Source organism: Plecotus auritus (assembly GCF_963455305.1).
Source record: "Plecotus auritus genome assembly, chromosome: X".
Classification (NCBI taxonomy): Eukaryota; Metazoa; Chordata; class Mammalia; order Chiroptera; family Vespertilionidae; genus Plecotus; species Plecotus auritus.
In genome coordinates this window covers 69,423,891-69,448,077 of record NC_137784.1, presented here as the reverse complement: position 1 = coordinate 69,448,077, position 24,187 = coordinate 69,423,891, and the positions used below count along the sequence as shown (strand labels likewise).

At 39.0% G+C, this 24,187-nt stretch overlaps 1 pseudogene across 1 annotated transcript; it reads left to right on the top strand.

Annotated features, from left to right (window-relative positions):
• The first annotated feature begins 7,427 nt into the window (after nt 1-7,427).
• LOC308240006 (small ribosomal subunit protein eS1-like) lies at nt 7,428-7,896 on the top strand (annotated as a pseudogene). The gene has a single exon. The product of its transcript is annotated as a small ribosomal subunit protein eS1-like (transcript).
• Nucleotides 7,897-24,187: the final 16,291 nt, after the last annotated feature.

Sequence of the window (24,187 nt, the reverse complement as noted above, 5' to 3'; positions counted from 1 at the left end):
CATACAAGAGGAATCCAAAGAGGACCACACCAAGACACACCATAATTAAAATGCCAAGGGCCAAAGACAAAGAGAGTATCTTGAAAGCAGCAAGAGAAAAACAGTTAGTTACCTATAAGGGAGCACCCATAAGACTGTCAGCTGATTTCTTGGCAGAAACTATGCAGGCCAGAAGGGAGTGGCAAGAAATTTTCAAAGTGATGAACAGCAAGAACCTACAACCAAGATTACTCTACCCAGCAAAGCTATCATTCAGAGTTGAAGGTCAGATAAAGAGCTTCACAGACAAGAAAAAGCTAAAGGAGTTCATCACCACCAAACCGGGATTACATGAAATGCTGAAGGGTATTCTTTAAGAAGAGGAAGAAGAAGAAAAAGGTAAAGATAAAAATTAAGAACAACAAAATGACATCAAATACATACCTACCAACAAGTGAATCTAAAAATCAAGTGAATGGAGAGAAACCAAGATGGCGGCATAGGTAAACACCTAAACTGCTGCCTCGCACAACAATTTCAAAACTACAGCTAAAAGACAGAACGGACACCATCCAGAACCACAGGAAAGCTGGCTGAGTGAAAATTCTACAACTAGAAGGAAAGAGAAAAGCTCACAGAGAATTGGAGGTACGGCAAAGGGTCTTTGTGCGCGCAGAGAGGAAGGGCGGCTGAGAGCCTGGCTGACTTTCTCTGGTGGAAGGGGGAAGGAAGCCCCCGACCGCACTGAACCTCAGTTCTGACTGCACTGAACCCCAGTTCCGGGTGAGCCTCTGGGAACCCATGCTCTTACGGGGGGAGTCTGGACTCTCGGGCGGAGACTCGGGAGCCGGGGAAGGCAGAGGTCTGAAGGAGCACGCCTGCCAGTGCGCACAAAGGCTGTGGAGGTTGCCACAGGCTTTCCCTAGTGGAAGGAAGTCAGAGGCTCCTGACTGCACTGAGCCCTAGTTCTGACTGCACTGAACCCCAGTTCCAGGTGAGCCCCTGGAGACCCACGCTCTTGTGGGGGGAGTCTGGACACTCGGGCGGAGACTCGGGAGCTGAGGAAGGCAGAAGTCTACGAGTGTGCGCAAGGGCAAGGCTGACGGGAAGCCAAGACTGTCTGCTCCACCCTGAGACTCCACCCCATCCAAGCTGAGCACAGAGGCTATTGCAATTTGGCAAGTCTAATCCTATAAGGCTGTCTCCAGCACCGAACTTCTCCCAGCATAGACACAGCTGATCCTTACAGCCAACTGGCCTGGAGGTCAATTCCTCCCAGTGATACCAACAACAATCAAGACTTAATTACAACAAGGCTGTACACACAGTCCACAAAGGGGTGCACCAAGAGTGTCCACCTCAGGTTAACTGGGGAGGCCGACCCACTGGGCCATATTGGAAATCTAGCACACAAATCTACCCTACCAACTCAGGGAAGCAGTGAAAATGCGGCGTCAAAGAAACAGATCACAAATGAAAGAAATGGGGGAAAACAAACGACTGGATATAGAATTCAAAACCACGGTTATAAGGCTTTTCAAGAATATCCTAGAAAAGGCCGATAAATATAACGAGACCCTCGAAGATATGAAAAAGGACCAACTAGAAATTAAACATACACTGACTGAAATAAAAAATATTATACAGAGACCCAAAAACAGACTAGAGGAACACAAGAATCAAGTCAAAGAATTGAAATACAAAGAAGCAAAAAACACTCACCCGAAAAAGCAAAAAGCAAAAAAAAATCCAAAAAGTTGAAGATAGTGTAAGAAGACTCTGGGACAAGTTCAAGTGTACCAACATCAGAATTATGGGGGTGCCAGAAGAAGAGAGAGAGCAAGATACTGAAAACCTATTTGAAGAAATAATGACCGAAAACTTCCCCCACCTGGTGAAAGAAATAGACTTACAAGTCCAGGAAGCACACAGAACCCCAAACAAAAGGAATCCAAAGAGGACCACACCAAGACACATCATAATTAAAATGCCAAGAGCAAAAGACAAAGAGAGAATATTAAAAGCAGCAAGAGAAAAACAGTTAATTACCTACAAGGGAGCACCCATACGACTGTCAGCTGATTTCTCAACAGAAACTATGCAGGCCAGACGGGAGTGGCAAGAAATTTTCAATGTGATGAATAGCAAGAACCTACAACCAAGCTTACTCTACCCAGCAAAGCTATCATTCAGAATTGAAGGGCAGATAAAGAGCTTCACAGATAAGAAAAAGCTAAAGGAGTTCATCACCACCAAACCAGTATTATATGAAATGCTGAAAGGTATTCTTAAAGAAGAGGAAGAAGAAAAAAGTAAAGATAAAAATTATGAACAACAAATACATATCTATCAACAAGTGAACCTAAAAATCAAGTGAATTAAAAACCTGAGGAACAGAATAATCTGGTGAATAGAATAGAATCAGGGGCATAGAAAGGGAGTGGACTGATAATTCTCAGGGGGGAAGGGGTATGGGGGGTTCAGGAAGAGACTGGACAAAAATCATACACCTATGGATGAGGACAGTTGGGGGGAGGTAAGGGCCGAAGGTGGGGTGGGAACCGGGTGGAGCGGAGCTATGGGGGGAAAAAGGAGAAACAATTGTAATAATCTGAATAAAGATTTATTTAAAAAAAATAAAAACAAACAAACAAAAAAGTCTTTTGTCTGGGAGGGGTAGGGGAGTAATGGGAGGAAAGTACACATATGTAATACCTTAATCAATAAAGAAATTAAAAAAAAATAAAAAAATAAAAATCAAGTGAATAAAAAATCTGAATAACAGAATGGACTGGTGAATATAATAGAATCAGGGATATAGAAAGGGAGTGGACTGACAATTCTCAGGGGGAAGGGGGTGTGAGGGTTTCGGGAAGAGATTGGACAAAAATCATACACCTATGGATGAAGACAGTGGCGAGGGGTAAGGGCATAGGGTGGGGTGGGGAATTAGGTGGAGGGGAGCTATGGGGGGAAAAAAGAGGAACACCTGTAATAATCTGAACAATAAAGATTTATTTAAAAAAAAGAAATGAGGGCGAAATGTAGATAACGTAACGTGTAGAATGCATTATAGGTTATATTGTTCATCTCAATTCGAGTTTGGATAGAGATGGTTTAAGGAAGTCTTCAGACATCCCCACTTTAGTTATTCAAGAAGACTGACGCCCGTCACTTAAACTTGGAACAAAGTTCTCATCTCTGGAAAACCTAGCAAATGTTTTTGAACAATCTGCTCCAACAGTTTGTATCAGGGCATCCCTAAGAGAAGGAACTATTCTTAGCCTCATGTTGAGGGCAATGCAACTCAATGGTAATAGATTAAATAAGGTCACTTGGTTTTAGTTGATAAGCTATTTTGAGGTGGTTTGTAGCTAAAATAAGTATGATAAAAAGTGCCAGTTGTTATTACAGATAATAATAATAATTATAACTTTTATTAAGTGTTTATTATGTATCAGCCAGTTCTTAGTATTTTACATGGATAATCATTATATTCTTACATACCATGAGGCATATACTGTTTTCATTTCTATGCTGCAATTGGAAAAAAAAAACAAACCCTGAGACTTGTGAAAGGTATTTAAGTTGCCCTTGATTGTAGAGATGGAAAGTAACAGTCTGGTTGAATTTGAATGCACTTAATCACTCTGCTAAAATGTCCATGGTCTTAACAACTATGATATTTTATTTTTAAGTAATTAGAGATTGGGCTTTAAGACCTTTAAGTTTCCAGATCAGTTTAAATGATTCCAAAAAGAATTGTTAACAAAGTTAATAATTGTTATATTTTACATGTGTAAATGAGGATTGTCTAAATAACTTAAAAAAAAAGAAAATATACACAAACAAACTGCTACCATCACCTATAGGTTTGGGTTGAAAATTTTGTTGTGCATAATGATAGCACCCATGTTTTATGGATTTACTTTAATAAGTATATATTGTCAGCTTGATCTTTAAGAGTCTCATGCTCTACCAACTGAGCTAGCCAAGCCCGGTGTCAGCTTGATCTTTAAAAGTGTAACAAATTAAAATTCCACTTTGTGCATTTTCTTGTATTGGTTTAATATTTCATTTTTAAAGGTATTTCAGTTTTTAATTTAATTTAATTTTAATTCTTTATTGCTGAAAGTATTACATATGTCCCCTTTCCCCCCCCCCCCCATTGTCCTCTCCCAGCCTGCCCCCGCCCTCCCAGCCCTGGCCTTCACTCCCCGCCCCCACTGTCTGTGTCCATTTGTCCATTGGTTATGCTTATATGGATGCAAGTTCTTTGGTTGATCTCTTATCACCCCCCACCCACCCCTATCTTCCTTCTGAGGTTTGACAGTCTGTCCGATGATTCTGTGTCTCTGGATCTATTTTGTTCATCACTTCATGTTGTTTATTATATTCCACAAATGAGTGAGATCATGTGATATGTAGTTTTCTCTGACTGGCTTATTTCACTTAGCATAATGCTCTCCAGGTCCATCCATGCTGTTGAGAATAGTAAGAGTTCTTTCTTTAAAAAAAAAATTCTTTATTGTTTAAAGTATTACATACTCCTTTTTCCCCCATTGACTTCTCCCTGGCCCCTCCCACCCCCTAGCACATGCCCTCACTGTGCACACCCCCCCCCCCCCAGTGTCTGTGTCCACTCCTTATGCTCATATGCATGCATACAAGTCCTTTGGTTGATCTCTTACACCTCCTCACCCTACCCTCCCCTGCCTTCCCTCTGAGGTTTCACAGTCTGTTTGATGCTTCTCTGTCTCTGGAGCTATTTTTGTTCATCAGTTTATGTTGTTCATTATATTCCACATATAAGTGAGATCATGTGATATTTATCTTTCTCTGACTGGCTTATTACGCTTAGCATAATGCTCTCCATGTCTATCCATGCTGTTGCTAATTGAAGCAGTTCTTTCTTTTTTAAGCAGCATAGTATTCCATTGTGTAGATGTACCACAGTTTTTTAATCCACTCATCTGCTGATGGGCACTTAGGCAGTTTCTAAATCTTAGCTATTGTAAATTGTGCTGCTATGAACATAGGGGTGCATATATCCTTTCTGATTGGTGTTTCTGATTTCTTAAGATATATTTCTAGAAGTGGGATCACTGGGTCAAATAGAAGTTCCATTTTAATTTTTTGAGGAAACTCCATACTGTTTTCCACAGTGGCTGCACCAGTCTGCATTCCCACCAGCAGTGCATGAGGGTTCCTTTTTCTCTGCATCCTCGCCCAGCACTTGTCATTTGTTGATTTGTTGATGATAGCCATTCTGACAGGTGTGAGGTGATACCTCATTTTCCTTTTAATTTGAATCTCTCAGGTAATTAGTGACTTTAAGCATGTTTTCATATGTCTCTTGGTCTTCTGTATGTCCACTTTCAAAAGTGTCTATTTAGGTACTTTGCCCATTTTTTATTGTATTGTTTACCTTCCTTTTGTTTAGTTGTATGAGTTCCCTATAAATTTTGGAGATTAAACCCTTATCAGCTGTCACATTGGCAAATATATATGTTCTCCCATTCAGTGAGTTTTCTTATTGTTTTGTTCATGGTTTCCTTTGCTGTGCAGAAGCTTTTTATTTTGATGTAGTACCATTTGTTTGTATTCTCATTTGCTTCCATTGTCCTAGGAAATGTGTCAGTAATCGTATTGCTATGAGCTATATTGGATATTTTGCTTCCTATGTATTCTTCTAAGATTTTTATGGTTTCCCGTCTTACATTTAAGGCTTTTATCCATTTTGAGTTTATTTTTGTGTATGGTGTAAGTTGGTGGTCTAGTTTCATTTTTTTTTTGCATGTATCTGTTCAATTTTCCCAACACCATTTATTGAAGAGACTGTCTTGACTCCATTGTATGCTCTTGCCTCCTTTGTCAAATATTAATTGAGCATAATGGGTTGGGTCAATTTCTGGATTCTCTGCTCTGTTCCATTGGTCTATGTGTCTGCTCTTATGCCAGTGCCATGCTGTTTTGAGAACAGTGGTTTTGTAATATAACTTAATGTCTGGTATTGTGATGCCTCCAACTTTGTTCTTTTTTTTCAGGATTGCTGTGGCTATTTGGGGTCTGTTTTTATTCCATACAAATTTTTGGAGAGTTTGTTCTAGGTCTGTGAAATATGCCATTGGTATTTTAATGGGGATTGTGCTGAATCTATAGATTGCTTTGGGTAGTATGGACATTTTAATTATGTTGATTCTACCAATCCATGAAGATGATATATTCTTCTACTTGTATATATCTTCCTCTATCTCTTTTTTCAATGTCCTGTAGTTTTCTGAGTACAGGTCCTTTACATCCGTAGTTAAGTTTATTCCTATACATCTTAATTTTTTTTTGTTGTTGCAATGATAAATGGGATTCTTTTTTTATTTTCTCTTTCTGTGAGTTCATTATTGGTGTATAAAAAAGCCATAGATTTCTAGATCTTAATTTTGTAAACTGCTACAGTGCCAAATTCATTTATTAAATCAAGCAGGTTTTTTTTGATGGAGTCTTTAGGTATTTTAGTTTTAAAGTGTCATTTTTGGCATTTTCAGTGCTTAACTCAGTGGATACACATAGCACAACCAAAATAATTGTTTTAAATGCAAGAATGAATGACACAAGTTCTAGCTTACACCATTGTATGTAAAAATCAAGATTACTTGATAATAAGTAATAAAAGTGTTTGCAGGAGTTTCTGGACTTCCTCCTAAAGATTTTGGATCTCATCATTTGACAATATGTTCTCTTGCAGAATCAACATATCACATCTCTGAATCTATAGATCAGACATGAACATAATCTTTTACATCTAACACTGGGGAATATGCCTCAATCTTTCTGGAGTGTTTCCCATACTGTGTTGCTTTGACAGCAAAGTGACCTCTACCTATAATAAACAGCACATTGATTTTTTATTCTAATGATGCAATGTCTCTGGTTAGGTTATTTGCATAGGCCATTGTACATTTTAGAACAATGCTTCTTGGTGTTGAAGAAAAGAACTGAGCCTTCAAAAGTATCGATAAGTTCATTGCACACTATAATCTTAGATGAAGTAGGTGTGCTGAAAGACAATATTTTGACACATGCCCAGGTCCCATATATTTCCTGGAAGACAGCATGCAAATGGTTTTTAACTAATTCTGTACAGAATTTTGTCATTTTAATTAAGTTATCTGGCTTTTATAATATTCTCATTTTTTCCTACACATTAATTTTCAGAAATACTTTTTCTCATTTTGAATTCCATGAAATCAAAATTTGTTAAACATTTAGTTTACCAATGAAAGACATTAATAAATATGCTAGTTTGTCTATAAACAAAATGCTGGGAGATTTCCAAGCAGCATTCCAAAAGATTAAATGTTTTCACAAATCCAGTATAATTACCATTTGGTATTTTTTCTGCAAATACCAAAGATTGAATCAATGTTCTCTTTTTTCTTACCCCTCACAAAATGTGCTCTATGGTCAAGAAGTGGCAGACCATGATTGAAGCTCATGTCGATGTCAAGACTACCGATGGTTATTTGCTTCATCTATTCTGTGCTGGTTTTAGTAAAAAGCACAACAATCAGATTCAGAAGACCTCTTATGCTCAGCATCAGCAGGTTCGCCAAATCCAGAAGATGATGATGGAAATCATCACTCGAGAGGTGCAGACAAATGACTTGAAAGAAGTGGTCAATAAATTGATTCCAGACAGCATTGGAAAAGACATAGAAAAGCCTTGCCAATCTATTTATCTGCTCCATGATGTCTTTGTTAGAAAAGTCAAAATGCTGAAGAAGCCCAAGTGTGAATTGGGAAAACTCATGGAGCATGAATGGTGAAGGTAGCAGTTTTGGAAAAGCTACTGGGGATGAGACATGTGCTAAAGTTGAACGAGCTGATGGATATGAGCCTCCAGTCCAAGAATCTGTTTAAAATTCAGACATTTAATGGTGACAAATAAAATATCCTATTTGTGAAAAAAAATTGAAAATATTAGAATAAAAATAAATAGTCAAACATCATTTCTACTCGCTTTCCATAGAAGAGCTTTGTTACATGATCATACTTAACAGAGAATTCTGGGGATATAATGTAGCATTGTACTCAAGAAAATAATGGAAACAGACTTTGGTAAGCAGCTAGCAATATCTTCCATAACTAATCAAATAAAGAATTTTTCTATGTTTGTTCCTTATTTAGATGTCTTAATTTGTTCAAGATGTTTGTCCTTTGTTTTTTAATGATATGTTCATCATTTAATTACATGTTGGAACATCAATAATGTATGTATGTATCTGTCTTATAAGTAACAAGTATTTTCACTTTTAATTCCATCAAATTTTCTTTTAGTTGTTTTTACAAATAATAGTTTCAAATGCTTAAATTATAGTTCTAGCAGTATTTTTCTTGGGCTTTATGCTCAGAAATCCCAACTCTATCTCCAAATAAGACAATATTCACCTGTATATTTTCATTGCTATTTTATGGTTTCATTTTTTTAGATTTAAAATTTTAACCTGTGTATAATACATTTTGATACATATAATTATAACTGTACTGTTTTCCCCACTGATTTAAATTGCTATCTAAACTTTTTTTTCAGTACTTATAACTAATTGATTGTTGTGTTCATCATAATACATCTCAATTATTGGATACTAGAGGCCTGGTGCATGAAATTTGTGCACGGGTGGGGCCCCTAGGCCTGGCTGGTGATCAGGGCCTATAGGGGCTGTCTTTCCCAGTCCCTACTGGGGCTGGGCTGGCAGGGGCCTGCTAGCTGCCAGATGGGGCCTGCCAGCTGCTGGACAGGGCCAGAGGGATGGGGGAACAACAAGGGGAGGGACTGGGGGAGGTTGGCTGGCTGTGGGAGGTTGACAGTGGGAGCTCACTGACCACCAGGGGGTGACTCCTGCATTGAGCATCTGCCCCCTGGTGGTCAGTGCGCATCATAACAACAGGGCAACCGGTCATTCCGGTCATTTGGTTGTAATGATCGCTTAGGCTTTTATATATATATAGTTAAAAATTTGTAAAATAATATTTCCCATTTTTCATAAGTTCTGTATTACATTATTTTTGGTGAATGAAAGTAGATGTCTGAAAGTGAAGAAAAAAGTGGGGTTTGGAAAAGATTCTTAATTTTCCTAAGCTGGTACACGTTCTTGGGTGTGGATCAATGGATTGCTACATCTATGAAAGAACAGCTTCAAGAAGGTTAACTGAACCATGCCCAGCGTGGCCAGGGGTGAACCTGAGGAGGGGCAGTGAAGGATTGAAGAAGACAGTCAAAAGAATACAGTTGGAACCAAATAAGTACTTGAATTTATTTAATCAGCATATTGGACTCTTCCAGAAAGTGGGCAACAGGAAAAATGGAGAAGAGATTAAAGGAGTTCCAGAGAGTGTTTGTAAAGCAATTAAACATGGGATCCAGATAGGCAGGGGATAGAAATGAAGCCATTAATTGGCTGACAGACTAGACTAAAATTGAGGGAGGGGGGAGGAATTATGGGACTAGTAAAGCAACAAACATGTGCCTAGACTTTATATAAACACTGGTGAACAAACAAACAAGCCTTTCATCTAAATCTAAACTTTGTTCATTATTCATTAACTATCACCTTGATTGCAAAAATATGATTAATTTAATGTATGTTTCTGAACACTGTAACAAGAATTCCTAAAAGAAATATTTTTCAAAAGATGCACATTTTACTTGAAGAATTAAAACATTCTATATGTATTCAAGTTAGCATATTATGATGAAAATGTCATTCATTTTAATGCAATTTTTACGGAACATATTAATTAGTCATAGCTTGCCTTGAAAAGAAAACATTATTTATGCTGTATAAAAATAGGAAAAAATAACAAAGTGTGCCATCTCATGAAATCCTTTGGTCTGAACATGAGAAAGAAGACAAAGGATTTGTAATTTGTTCTCCATAAGCTTCTGAACTTCTGAAATGAAGTGATTTTAACAGCCCTTACCCAATCACAGTTGGCTGTCAATAAGCATATTTGCATGTTTATTTGCTGCATAAGTAGATTTCATTCAGTGTTACTGAAAATCATGCACTGTACTTCCAAATGTATTACCAAATACAACTTACAGTAAATGCCTCATAAGATTCTCTGCTGACTAACAGCCATGTTATCTCTCTGAGCAGCTAGGCATGGCCAAGATATTGCAATGATGATAAGGAAAGACACTTGGTGATTTAACATTCAATATACAAATCACCATCCTGTATGCACAACAGAAAATTAGTTTGACAGTCAAAAATTATCTCCTAAGAACTGGACAGTTTTTACATTATGAATGAGCCAGATTCATTTCCTTATTAAGAAAGTCCTCCATTGAGAATCAAGATGACAACATAGGTAAACACTGGTACTCACCACCTCCCACAACCACATAAGAATTACAACTAAAATACAGAACAACCATCATTCAGAACTGCCTGATATCTGGCTAAATGGAAGTCCTACAACTACAGAAGTAACAGAGAAAGCACATTGAGATTGGTAGAAGGGGTGAAGGTGCAGAACGGGCTGTTCCAGCACCCAGGTGTGGTGTTTTTAATCAGAAGGGATATCTGCTGCGGAGGCCTCCTGTGAGAAGCAAGGGGGCCCAGCCTCACACCATTTCCCCAGCCCAGGGTCCCAGAGCTGGAAAGAGAAGTCCCCATAACTTCAGGCTGTAAAAATCAATGAGGATTATGGCTGAGTGTCATGGAGGGTGATGGAGACCCAGGTGTTCCTCTTAAAGAGCCAGCACACAAATGTACATGGTCCCACTTCCTCTGAGCTCCAGCACCAGGCAGTAGCTTTGGGGGAATCCAGAGACTTATTGGGAGGAACTGGACTGTCTGGCAGTGGGTCAGGAAATCAGTGGTGGCTTTCTCCAAGACAGGGGTGCCCACAGGGGTCATTATTCCTGTGCTACGACCTATGACCTCCCTCATTGAGAGCAACTGGCAGCCATATCTGAGTTTCCATCAGCATCACCCATACTGTTTGCTCTGCCCTAGGGATTCCCTAAGACCCTGCCCCATCCAATTTTCAGCCCCACCCAAGCTGTTTGCAGCTGCTTTTACATATGAATGGCCTGTACTGGTTCAGGCTTCAGACTTGCTAAAATCTCTCAAACAAGCAGCAGCTCCAGTTAGCATGCCAAAAACCTATCAGTTAAAAGCCCAAGACCCAGCACTGGCACCAGCTTGCCTTGCTTCACTGCTACACCTCACCTGGGTACTTCCTAGCCCAATACAATTAGGATCCATGTGCAGATTTCTCTCTAGATCCTTCCAGGTGGCTCCAGGCAGTGGCTGACTTTGTACCTCCCAGGAGGCCCCAGAGTCAGTGCAACCAGAGGACAGCTTCAGATCATACAAGGTTATAACTCTACACATCCACAGGTGACACACTCAGGGGGCAGACTCAGTGAGCACCAAAGCCCCACTGAAATAAGTCCTGCCACATAGGGGTATGCCCTGCACAGCAAGTCCTGCTCCATTGTAGACACAGCTGGCCCTCATAGCCAATTGGACTGGAGGTCAATTCTTCTCAGTGATGTCAACAGCAATTAAGGCTCAACTACAACAAGACAGTGCACACAGCCCACACAAGGGCACACCTAGAGTGCTCAGCTCATGTGATGGTGGAGGCTGAGCCACTGGGCCCTGCAAAACACCTAATACACAAGAACACTCTACCAATTTCAGGAGACATAACAGCTCTAACAATACATAGAAATAAACACAGGAAAGCAGCCAAAATGCAGAGACAAAGAAACATGTTACAAATGAAGAAATGGAAGCAAGCAAACTATTGGATACAGAGTTCAAAACAATGGTTATAAGTTTACTCAAGGATATTAATGAAAGCTTCAAGAAACTTAATGAATGCCTCAAGGGGCTTAGTGAGACTTTCAAGTATCTTAGTGAGAATGTCAAAGACATGAAAAAGGACCAGTCAGAAATTAAGCATACACTAATTGAAATAAAGATTAATTTACAGGTATTCAACAGTAGAGTAGATAATCCCAAGAATCAAATCAACAATTTGGAATATGAGGAAGCAAAAAACACCCAATCAGAAGAGCAAAATGAAAAAGTAATCCCAAAATATGAAGGTAGTGTAAGGAGCCTCTGGGACAACTTCAAGCGTACCAACATTCATTTTAGGGGGGTGCCAGAAAGAGAAGAGACAGAGCAAGATATTTAAAACCTATTTGAAGAAATAATGACAGAAAACTTCCCTTACCTGGTCAATGAAATAGGCTTACAAGTCCAGGAAGTGCAAAGAGTCCCAAACAATAGGAATCCAAAGAGGCCCACACTAAGACACATCATAATTAAAATGCCAAGGGTTAAAAACAAAGAGAGGATATTAAAAGCAGCAAGAGAAAAACAGTTAGTTACCTACCAGGGAGAGCCCATACGACTGTCAGCTGATTTCTCAACAAAAACTTTTCAGACTAGAGGGGAGTGGCAAGAAATATTCAAAATGATGAATAGCAAAGACCTACCATCAAGATTACTGTATCCAGCAAAGCTATTGTTTAGAATTGAAGGTCAGATAAAGAACTTCACAGACAAGGAAAAGCTAAAGGAGTTCATCACCACCAAACCAGTATTACATGAAATGTTGAAGGGTGTTAAGAAGAGGAAGAAGAAGAAGAAAAAAAAGATAAAAATATGAACAATAAAATGAAAATAAATACATGTCTATCAATAATTGAATCTAAAAATTAAAAAAAATAAATGAACAAGAAATCTAATGAACAAAATCAACTGATGAATAAAATAGAATCAGAGGCTTGGAGACATGGAACAGACTGATGAAGCTCAGAGTGAAGGGGAATGGGGGATGGGAAGAGATATAACCAAAGATCTTATATGCATATATGCATTACCTATGGACACAGACAATAGGATGTTGAAGGCCTGGGTGGGGCAGAAACTGGGTTTAGGGGGACAATGGGGAGAAAAGGGGGATATCTGTAATACTCTCAACAATAACTATTTTTTAAAAAAGAAAGTCCTCTTTATATTCACAAGTACCCATCGAATTCTATTTCTTGTACAAATAGACTAGGGGCACTCTTAGTGTCTCTCCATAAAACAGTAATTGTCTCAATCTCTATCTCCATATATCCAAGTCTCTCTCTCTCTCTCTCTCTCTCTCTCTCTCTCTCTCTCTCTCTCTCTCTCTCTCTCCACATTTCATTCTCTATATGGATGCCTAGTAAGGGAAGAAATCAATAAGTAGGAACTCTATATTCTTCTACTCTTTGGGAGAACCTACTAGTATCTTCTGAGAAAAAAAAATTCCCTCCCACAGACATAGCCTTGGCAAAAGAAACACAAAGTCTTCTTCACTATATAAATGTGCAGACACTTGCCTATCTAGTCTATCCCTTCAATACAAAATAGAAAGAAAAAGGCGAAGGAGGTAACATTTACTAGGCACCCAAAATTTTGCCAAATATGATTTAGAATCTTTTTGCATAACATCATTTGATTTTTATAACAAGTCTACATATTATATATGAACAACCCTAATTTCTGGGTGAGGAAATCAATCCTCAAAGAGGAGTAGAAATCAACTCACAATGGCACAGCTAACAAAGAGCAGAATAGAGAATGTTGTCACTGACCTAGATTCAGGACAACACCTAGGTAGTCATGGCTGCTGAACTACATACACATGCATGCACACATGCAGACTGCTAAATATCTTTTCATCCCCCCCCCCCCACACACACACACAAACAGCATATATTGTAGTGGAAAGAAGACTGAAATAAGATTCTGGGCTCAGGTTTTTAGGTGTAGTTCTTTCTCTAATTAGCTTTTGTAAACATTCTTAAATTTTCTGAGCCTAATATTTCTCATCTATTAAATAAGGATGTGGTTTCTAAGTCTCATGTCATTCTAAAATATCTTCACTTCCTCTTTTCCTCTTAATCATTGCAAGTCCAGCATAAACTATATTGTATGCACTAGTTGGCATTTTAAGAACATGTCCTTCTGAAACACAGAAGATGTTCATCTTCCTTTACCAGTATGTATGTCTTACATACTGTTGTCCTGATACATGATTTAATACTGGTCAATAATTGTCAAACTCACCACCACTCAGCCATCTCAATCCACTCATCTGCTTCACAATGCAGTCCAATTCTGATGCCTATTGCTAACTTTGTGTTTATAATACATTTGAGGGGCAAGTTATTGTAGAGTTTCTGCTTGCAAAACCACTCTTTGGAGAAAGTTTTTGGTTTTTACAAGGCTGCCTATGCTTCAGAGCAGTGCATTGAGAGAAGGTCTCCTCCACAACAAAAGGTATATTCTAAGCAGGGGTATGAGCATCTGGAAAGGAAATACCATTATGAACACACAAATGAAATACACAGAAATGCTTGATCAGAAAGAGTACTGGAATCAGAGTCAAGGGACCTGAACTGGAGTTCAAATACAGCTGCTACCTAGATGCTTAATCCTGGATAAGGCATTTGACCTTTTGGGCTTTAATTTTAGTGATTAAAATGATTTTCTAAAGACAAATATTTGAGGGTAAAATAGGTGCACCTAAACAGTTCTGGTTTCCCCAGGCTACTCACTATCCCTCTCTGATCTCTATTCAAATCTCTAACACCTCTTCTTTAGTTCCTATTTCATTAAGACAGCAACAATTATAAGAAAACATCCACAAGTTTCCAACACATCTCCTCATCTGCCTGCATCTGTGCTCATATACTCTGCTTTCTTCCTATTACAGTGAAAGATGAAAGTCCAAAATAAGATCAGCCACTCCATTTGTGCTCTGGATCCTGAGTCCCTTTCTCAAAAGCTCTGGTCCTACAGTTATACTTTTCTTCCCTTTATTACATACTAGAGGCACGGTGAACAAAATTCGTGCATGGGGTGGTGTCCCCTCAGCCCTGCCTGCACCCTCTCCAATCCGGGACCCCTTGGGGGATGTCTGACTGCCGGTTTAGGCCCAATCCTGGGGATCGGGCCTAAACCAGCAGTCAGACATCCCTCTCACAATCCTGGACTGCTGGCTCATAATTGCTCACCTGCCTGCCTGCCTGGTTGCCCCTAGCTGCCCCTCCCATGCTGGCCTGATCACCTCTAACTGCCCCCCGCTGCCGGCCTGGTCACCATCAACTGCCCCCTCCCTGCTGGCCTGTTCGTTTCTAACTGTCCCCCCTCCGTCGGCCTGGTCACCCCTTACTGCCCCCCCTGCCAGCCTGGTCACCTCAATTGCCTCCCTCTGCTGGCCTGGATGCCCCTAACTGCCCTCACTGCTGGCCTGGTCACTCCCAACTGCACCCCCCTGCCAGCCTGGTCGCCCCCAACTGCACCCCCCTTCCAGCCTTGTTGCCCCCAACTGGTCACTCCTCACGGTCCACCCCCCCCCCCCCCCCGGGCCTGTTCGCTACACGCCGCCTGCTGTTCAGTCGTTTGGTCGTCCCTCACTAACCCCCCTGCCAGCCTGGTCATAGGCCGCCATCTTGTGAGGGCATGATGGTCAATTTGCATATTACCTCTTTATTATATAGGATTTCTCCTTCCTACTGGATCATTTCCATCAACAAACTTGTTCTTATGTTTTAGGATATCTCTCCTCAAATTAAAAAAAAAATAAAAATACTTAAAATAAAAACACTTGGGTCCATGTTCCTCTCCAGATACTTCCCAATTATTTTTTCAGCAAAGTTTCTTTAAAGAGCAGTTTACTAGTAGCCCTGCCAGAGTGGTTCAGTGGTTAAGCATTGTCCCATGCACCAGGAGGTCACGGTTCGATTCCAAGTCAGAGCACATGCCCAGGTTATAAGCTCCATTCCCAGTAGGGAGCATGTAGGAGGCAGCCAATCTATGATTCTCTATAATCATCAATGTTTCTATCTCTGAAATCAACAAAAACATATTTTAAAAAAGAGAGCAGTCTATATTTTCCTCCAATCTCTCTAAGCTGACTCAATCATCATTTTTTTCTCCTTTAATTATTCCATTTCTTATCCACTTGACAGAGTGGACTACTCCATCCTTTCCTAGCTTTGTGATGGTCCTGATTTCCCTCCTATTTCAATGGTTGTTTCACCTCAGAGATCAATATTCTCTCTGCATAAATAACTGCACTCTAATGATGCTAAACATCACCAGTATCCTAACAACTCCAAAATTTATATCTTCACCTAAAACTTCTTCTATGAACACCAGACTCATATATCTACTTGACTACCTGCTATCTGGAAAGGCTTTATAGTATAGTGCTGCAGGATATGGGCTTCCTATACAACCACAGCCAATGATGAACATGACAGTACTACAAGAAACTCATCATTCCTGACAGTGCAGGTCCCTTCTGTGAACTTTCTCAGAGTTGCACAAGGCGACTTTCTACTGAAGGCAGCCTGTCAGCCAAATGTGCTCCCTTAGCAAATACTGTCTTGAAGTGAAATTTGATTGGCCCATAGAGGCCACAACTTAAAGCTCAGAGACACCACCACTGGCAGAGAAGTGCCTCTTCCTCAGAGGTCTGAGTCTTAGTTGGGAGTGGGGATGGGAAGCCCCATCTAAGTTCTGAAGTTTCAATCATTCAGCCTCTTTCCTTCCCAACCCTAGGGATGATAACTACTTCCTTTATTTGCTACTTTTATGACACTTGAGAATTCTCTTTTGACTTTTTCAGTCAGTTACCTGGTTAATAAATTTATACCTACTTTTATTTATTTTTAATAATTTTTTATTGTTGAAAGTATTATATTTGTTCTCCTTTCCCCCCATTGACCCACTACAGCCCACCACCACTACCTGCCCCAGGCCTCCACCACCCTACTGTCTGTGTCTACGGGTTATGCATATATGCATACAAGGTCTTTGATTGATTACCTCCCAACCACCCACCCTCCTCACCTTCCCTCTGAGATTCCACACTCTGTTCTATGCTTCTATGTCTCTGGATCCACTCCGTTCATCAGTTTATTTTGTTACTTAGACTCCACATATGAGTGAGATCATGTGATACTTGTCTTTTTCTGACTGACTTATTTCAGTTAGCATGATACTCTTCCAGGTCCCTCCCACGCTGTCTCAAAGGGTAAGAGATTCTTATTTTTTACTGCCACACAGTATTCCATGGTATAAATGTACATAGCTTTTTTAATCCACTCATCTACAGATGGGCAGTTGGGCTGTTTCCATATCTTAGTTATTGTAACTTGTGCTGTGATGAACATAGGGGTCCATACATTCTTTCTGATTGTTGTTTTGGGTTTCTTAGGATATATTCCTGGAAGTGGGATTACTGGGTCAAATGGCAGTTCCATATGTAACTTTTTGAGGAAACTCCAAACTGTTTTCCATAATGGCTGCGCCAGTCTGCATTTCCACCAGCAGTGTACTAAGGTTTCCTTTTCTCCACATCCTCTCCAGCACTTGTCATTTGTTGATTTCTTGATGATAGCCATTCTGACAGGTGTGAGATGGTACCTCATTGTCATTTTAATTTGCATCTCTCTGATGATCAGTGACTTTGAACATTTTTCATATGTCTCTTGGCCTTCTGTATGTCCACTTTGGAGAAGTGTCTATTTAGGTCCTTTGCCCATTTTTTAAATTGGATTATCTGTCTTCCTTTTGTTAAGTTGTATGAGTTCCTTATATATTTTGGATATTAACCCTTTATCAGATATATCATTGCCAAATATGTTCTCCCATACAGTGGGCTCCCTTTTTGTTTTGTTGATTGTTTCTTTTGCTGTGCAGAAGCTTTTTATTTTGATGTAGTCCCATTTGTTTATTTTCTCCTTAGTTTCCTTTGCCATAGGACATGTATCATAAACATATTGTTATGAGAGATGTCTGAGATTTTGCTGCCTCTGGTTTCTTCTAGGATTTTTATGGTTTCCTGACTTACATTTAAGTCTTTTATCCATTTTGAGTTTATTCTTGTGCATGGTGTAAGTTTTTGGTTTAGTTTCATTTTTTTGTATGTATCTGTCCAATTTTCCCAACACCATTTATTGTAGAAACTCTTTTGACTCTATTATATGCTCTTGCCTTCTTTGTCAAATATTAATTGAGCGTAATGGCTTGGATAGATTTCTGGGGTCTCTGTTCTGTTCCATTGATCTATGTGTCTGTTCTTGTGCCAGTACCAGGCTGATTTGATTATAGTGGCTTTGTAGTATAACTTGAAATCTGATATTGTGATTTCTCCAACTTTGTTTTTCTTTCTCAAGGTTGCTGCACTATTTGGAGTCTTTTTTGATTCCATATAAATTTTTGAAGTATTTGTTCTAGATCTGTGAAATATGCTGTTGGTATTTTAGTAGAAATTGCATTGAATCTGTAGATTGCCTTTGGTAGTATGGACATTTTAATGATGTTGATTCTACCAATCCATGAACACGATATAGTCCTCCACTTGTTTATATCTTCCTCTATCTCTTTTTTTAATGTCCTGTAGTTTTCTGAGTACAGGTCATTTGCCTCCTTGGTTAAGTTTATTCCTAAGTATCTTAATTTTTTGTTGCAATGTAAATGGGATGGTTTAGTTTCTTTTTCTGAGAATTTTATACCTAATTTTAAAAAATAATTATGCTAAATTCTCTCTGGTCAAAAAATGGTGTTTCTCTCTTGATTGGATCCTTCCTAGTGACAGCATTATCTAATGGCTTTTTTTTTTTTTTTTTGGATGATGGGCATTCAACTTTTTTTCACCAACTTTTTTTTTTTTCAAATTTTTATTAAGGTATTATATGTGTACATATCTTACCATTGCCCCCCCCACCCCACTCCCATACCTGCCCTCACCCCCCAATGTTTTGCATCAGTTGGTTACTCTTATATGCATGCATACAAGTCCTTCAGTTGATCTCTTATTTCCCCCACCTCTCCCTAAACTTACTGCTGTAATTAGACACTCTGTTTGATGCTTTACTGCCTCTGTAACTATCTTTTGGTTCATCAGTTTATAATGTTTTTCATTATCCCTAAATGAGTGAGATCATGTGGTATTTTTCTTTCATTGACTGGCTTATTTCACTTAGCATAATGTTCTCTAATTCCATCCAGGTGTCTACAAATGGTAGTAATTCCTTCTTTTTTATGGCAGCATAGTATTCCATTGTGTAGATGTACCATAGTTTTCTGATCCAGTCATCTGCTGACGGGCACTTAGGCTGTTTCCAAATCTTAGCTATTGCAAATTGTGCTGCTATGAACATAGGGGTGCATATATCCTTTCTGATTGGTGTTTCTGGTTTCTTAGGATATATTCCTAGGAGTGGGATTACTGGGTCAAATGGGAGTTCCATTTTCAGTTTTTTGAGGAAACTCCATACTGTTCTCCACAGTGGCTGCACCAGTCTGCATTCCCACCAGCAGTGCACGAGGGTTCCTTTTTCTCCGCATCCTCGCCAACACTTGTCGTTTGTTGATTTGTTGATGATAGCCATTCTGACAGGTGTGAGATGGTATTGCATTGTCATTTTGGTTTGCATCTCTCGGATAATTAGTGACTTTGAGCATGTTTTCATGTGTCTCTTGGCCTTCCTTCTGTCTTCTTTCGAAAAGATTGTATTTAGGTCCGTTGCCCATTTTTTTATTGGATCATTTATCTTCCTTTTATTAAGTTGTATAAGCTGCCTGTAGATGTTGGAAATTAAACCTTTATCAGTGATACCATTTGCAAATATGTTCTCCCATACAGTGGGGTTTCTTGTTGTTTTGTTGATGGTTTCTTTTGCTGTGCAAAAGCTTTTTATTTTGATGTAGTCCCATTTGTTTATTTTCTCTTTGGCTTCCATTGCCCTAGGGGCAGTATCACTGAAAAAGTTCTTTTGGCATATGTCTGAGATTTTGCTGCCTGTGGATTCCTCTAGTATTTTTATGGTTTCCCGTCTTATATTTAAGTCCTTTATCCATTTTGAGTTTATTTTTGTGTATGGTGTAAGTTGGTGATCTAGTTTCATTTTTTTGCATGTATCTGTCCAATTTTCCCAACACCATTTATTGAAGAGACTGTCTTGACTCTATTGTATGCTCATGCCTCCTTTGTCAAATATTAATTGCACATATTGGTTTGGGTCGATATCTGGATTCTCTATTCTATTCCATTGATCTATATGTCTGTTCTTGTGCCAGTACCAGGCTGTTTTGAGGACAGTGGCTTTGTAATACAGCTTGAAATCTGGTATTGAGATCCCTTCTACTTTATTCTTCTTTCTCAGGATTGCTGTGGCTATTCGGGGTCTTTTTTTATTACAGATGAATTTTTGGAGAGTTCTTTCTAGGTCTGTGAAATATGCTGTTGGTATTTTAATGGGGAGTGCATTGAATCTATAGATTGCTTTGGGTAGTATGGACATTTTGATGATGTTGATTCTACCAATCCATGAACATGGTATGTTCTTCCATCTGTTTACATCTTCCTCTATCTCTTTTTTCAGTGTCCTGTAGTTTTCCGCATATAGGTCTTTTACCTCCTTGGTTAGGTTTATTCCTAAGTATCTTAATTTTTTTGGTGCGATGGAAAATGGGATTGCTTTTTTAGTCTCTCTTTCTGTAAGTTCACTGTTGGTGTATAGAAATGCCATAGATTTCTTGGCGTTAATTTTGTATCCTGCTACCTTACCGAATTCATTTATTAAGTCTGTTAGTTTTTTGATGGAGTCTTTCGGGTTTTTTATGTACAATATCATGTCATCTGCAAATAAGGACAGCTTTACTTCTTCTTTTCCAATTTGGATGCCTTTTATTTCTTCTTCTTGTCTAATTGCAATGGCTAATACTTCCAGTACTATGTCAAACAGGAGTGGTGAGAGTGGGCATCCTTGTCTTGTTCCTGTTCTTAGGGGAAATGGTTTTAGTTTTTGCCCATTGAGTATGATGTTAGCTGTGGGTTTATCATATATAGCTTTTATTATGTTGAGGTATGATCCTTCTATTCCCACCTTGTTGAGAGTTTTTATGAAGAAAGGGTGTTGGATTTTGTCAAATGCTTTTTCTGCATCAATTGATATGACTATGTGATTTTTATCTCTCAATTTGTTTATGTGATGTATCACATTTATTGATTTTCGGATATTGAACCATCCTTGCATTCCTGGGATAAACCCTACTTGGTCATGGTGTATGATATTTCTGATGTACTGCTGGATCCGATTTGCTAGAATTTTGTTGAGGATTTTGGCATCTACATTCATGAGGGATATTGGCCTGTAATTCTCTTTCATTGTGTTGTCTTTATCTGGTTTTGGTATTAGGGTGATGCTGGCTTCACAGAAGGAGCTTGGAAGTGTTCCTTCATCTTGAATTTTTTGGAATAGTCTGAGGAGGATAGGTTTTAGTTCTTCCTTGAATGTTTGGTAAAACTCTCCTGTGAAGCCGTCTGGCCCCGGGCTTTTGTTTGCCGGAAGCTCTTTGATGACTGCTTCAATTTCTTCCATAGTTACTGGCATATTGAGCTGTTTAGATTCTTCCTGATTGAGTTTTGGAAGGTTATATTTTTCTAGGAATATGTCCATTTCCTCCAGGTTGTCCAGTTTGTTGGAATAGAGTTGTTCGTAGCATTTTTTAACAATCCTTTGTATTTCGGCGGGATCTGTTGTTATTTCACCTCTTTCATTTCTGATTTTGTTTATTTGGGTCCTCTCTCTTTGCTTCTTGGTGAGCCTGGCTAGAGGTTCATCAATCTTGTTTATCCTTTCAAAGAACCAGCTCTTGGTTTTGTTGATCTTTTGTATTGTTTCTTTGGTCTCTATGTTGTTTATCTGTGCTCTGATCTTTATTATTTCCTTCCTTCTGCTTACACTGGGCTTTTCTTGTTGCTCTTTTTCTAACTCTTTGAGTTGTTGGGTTAGGTAATTTATTACCCCTGTTTCTTGTTTTTTGCAGTAGGCTTGTAGAGCTATGAACTTCCCTCTCAAGACTGCTTTTGCTGTGTCCCATAGATTTTGGATTGTAGTGTTTTCATTGTCATTTGTTGTCATGATGTTTTTTATTTCTTCTTTGATCTCTCTGGTAACCCAGTCATGGTTTAATAGCATGCTGTTTAGTCTCCATGTGTTTGATTTCTTTGGGTTGTTTTTATTGTAGTTGATTTCCAGTTTTATGCCACTGTGGTCTGAGAAGATGCTTGATATGATTTCTATCTTCTTGAATTTGAAGAGACTTTGCCTATGTCCCAACATATGGTCTATCTTTGAAAATGACCCATGTGCACTTGAGAAGAATGTATATTCTGTGGCTTTGGGGTGAAATGTTCTGAAGATGTCAATTAATTCCATCTGGTCTAGTGAGTCATTTAGGATTGATGTTTCTTTGCTGATTTTTTGTTTAGAGGATTTGTCCAATGGTGATAGTGGGGTATTAAAGTCTCCTACTATGATTGTATTGCTGTCAATCTCTCCCTTGATATCCTCCAGGAGTTTTTTTATGTATTTGGGTGCTCCTGTATTGGGTGCATATATGTTTACCAGAGTTATTTCTTCTTGTTGGATTGTTCCCTTTAGTATTATGAAGTGGCCTTCCTTATCTCTTGTTATGTCCTTCAGTTTGAGATCTAATTTGTCAGATATAAGTATTGCTACCCCAGCTTTTTTTTCAGTTCCATTTGCCTGGAAAACCTTTTTCCATCCCTTCACCCTCAGTCTGTGTGCGTCTTTTTTTCTGAGGTGGGTTTCTTGTAGACAGCAGATATATGGGTCATGTTTTCTTATCCAATCCATTACCCTATGTCTTTTGATTGGGGCATTTAATCCGTTTACATTTAAAGTTATTATTGATAGGTACTTATTTGTCGCCATTCCTATTCTTTACACCTGTGTTCCTTCTTCGCTTCCTATTTCTTTTTTTTTTTACAGCAGACCCTTTAGCATTTCTTGCATTGCTGGTTTGGTGATAATAAATTCCCTTAGTCCTTTTTTGTCTGTGAAGCTCCTGATTTCACCTTCAATTTTGATTGACAGCCTTGCTGGGTACAGTATTCTTGGATTCAGACCCTTCCTTTGCATGACTTTGTATATTTCATTCCATTCCCTTCTGGCCTGATGAGTTTCTGTTGAGAAATCAGTTGCTAGTCTGATGGGGGTTCCTTTGTATGTAACTTTCTGTCTCTCTCTGGCCGCTTTTAAGATTCTTACTTTGTCGTTGGTGTTTGCCAATTTAATTATAATGTGCCTTGGCGTCGGTCTTTTGGGGTTCATTTTGCTTGGGACTCTGTGAGCTTCTTGGATTTGTGTGGGTTTTTTCTTCTCTATATCAGGGAAATTTTCTGTCATTATTTCTTCAAATAGGTTTTCTATTCCTTGCTCATCTTCCTTTCCTTCTGGAACCCCTATTATGCGGATGTTGTTTTGTTTCGTGTTGTCCCAAAGTTCCCTTAGGCTCTCCTCCTGCCTTTTAATTTTTTTTTCTAGAAGTTGCTCTACTTGAGTATTTTTTCCCATCTTGTCTTCTAGCTCACTGATGCGGTCCTCTGCTTCTTCTAGTCTACTCTTGATGCTTTCTATTGAGTTCTTTACAGCAGCGATGTCATTTTTCATTTCTTCTTGGTTCTTCTTCATTTCCTCTTGGTTCTTGCTCATATTGTCGAATTTGTCTTCCATTCTTTTCAGCCACCTTATGACCATTTCTCTGAATTCTTTTTCTGGAAGGTTGCTTGCTTCCATTTCGTTTACTTCCTTTTCTGGTGATGCCTGCTTTTCTTTCATATGCGGGCTGTGTCTTTGTCTCCCCATGGTCTCTCTTCTCTGTGTGTCTGGTTATGTAGTTCTCTCTCTCCTGCGTCGATTTAAAGGCACAAAATACAGCACTACCAGGTACAACACACAAGGCACTGAACAGAAATGTATTCACGATATTAATAACCTCCAATAAAGGTGACCACCAGAGAAAGGCAAATTAGGGGATAGTAGAGAAAGAAGAAGAGGAAAAAGAAAGAAAGAAGAAGAAAAAAAAAGGGGTGTCAAAATGAAATTGGGAAAAGGGAAAAAAAGAAGAAAAAAAAGTAAGAGAGACAAGAAAGAGACTAAGAGAGAAAGGGAAACAGACTATATATATTGGGGATAAAACTCCAATAGAACAATCACTTATCCCAATAGAACAAACACTCCTAGTGCGACCCTCAGCTGTTCTTTCTTTCTGCTCCGGGACAAGGCTCGGAACACGTCTGTCTATTCCGCCGCCATTTTTCTCCC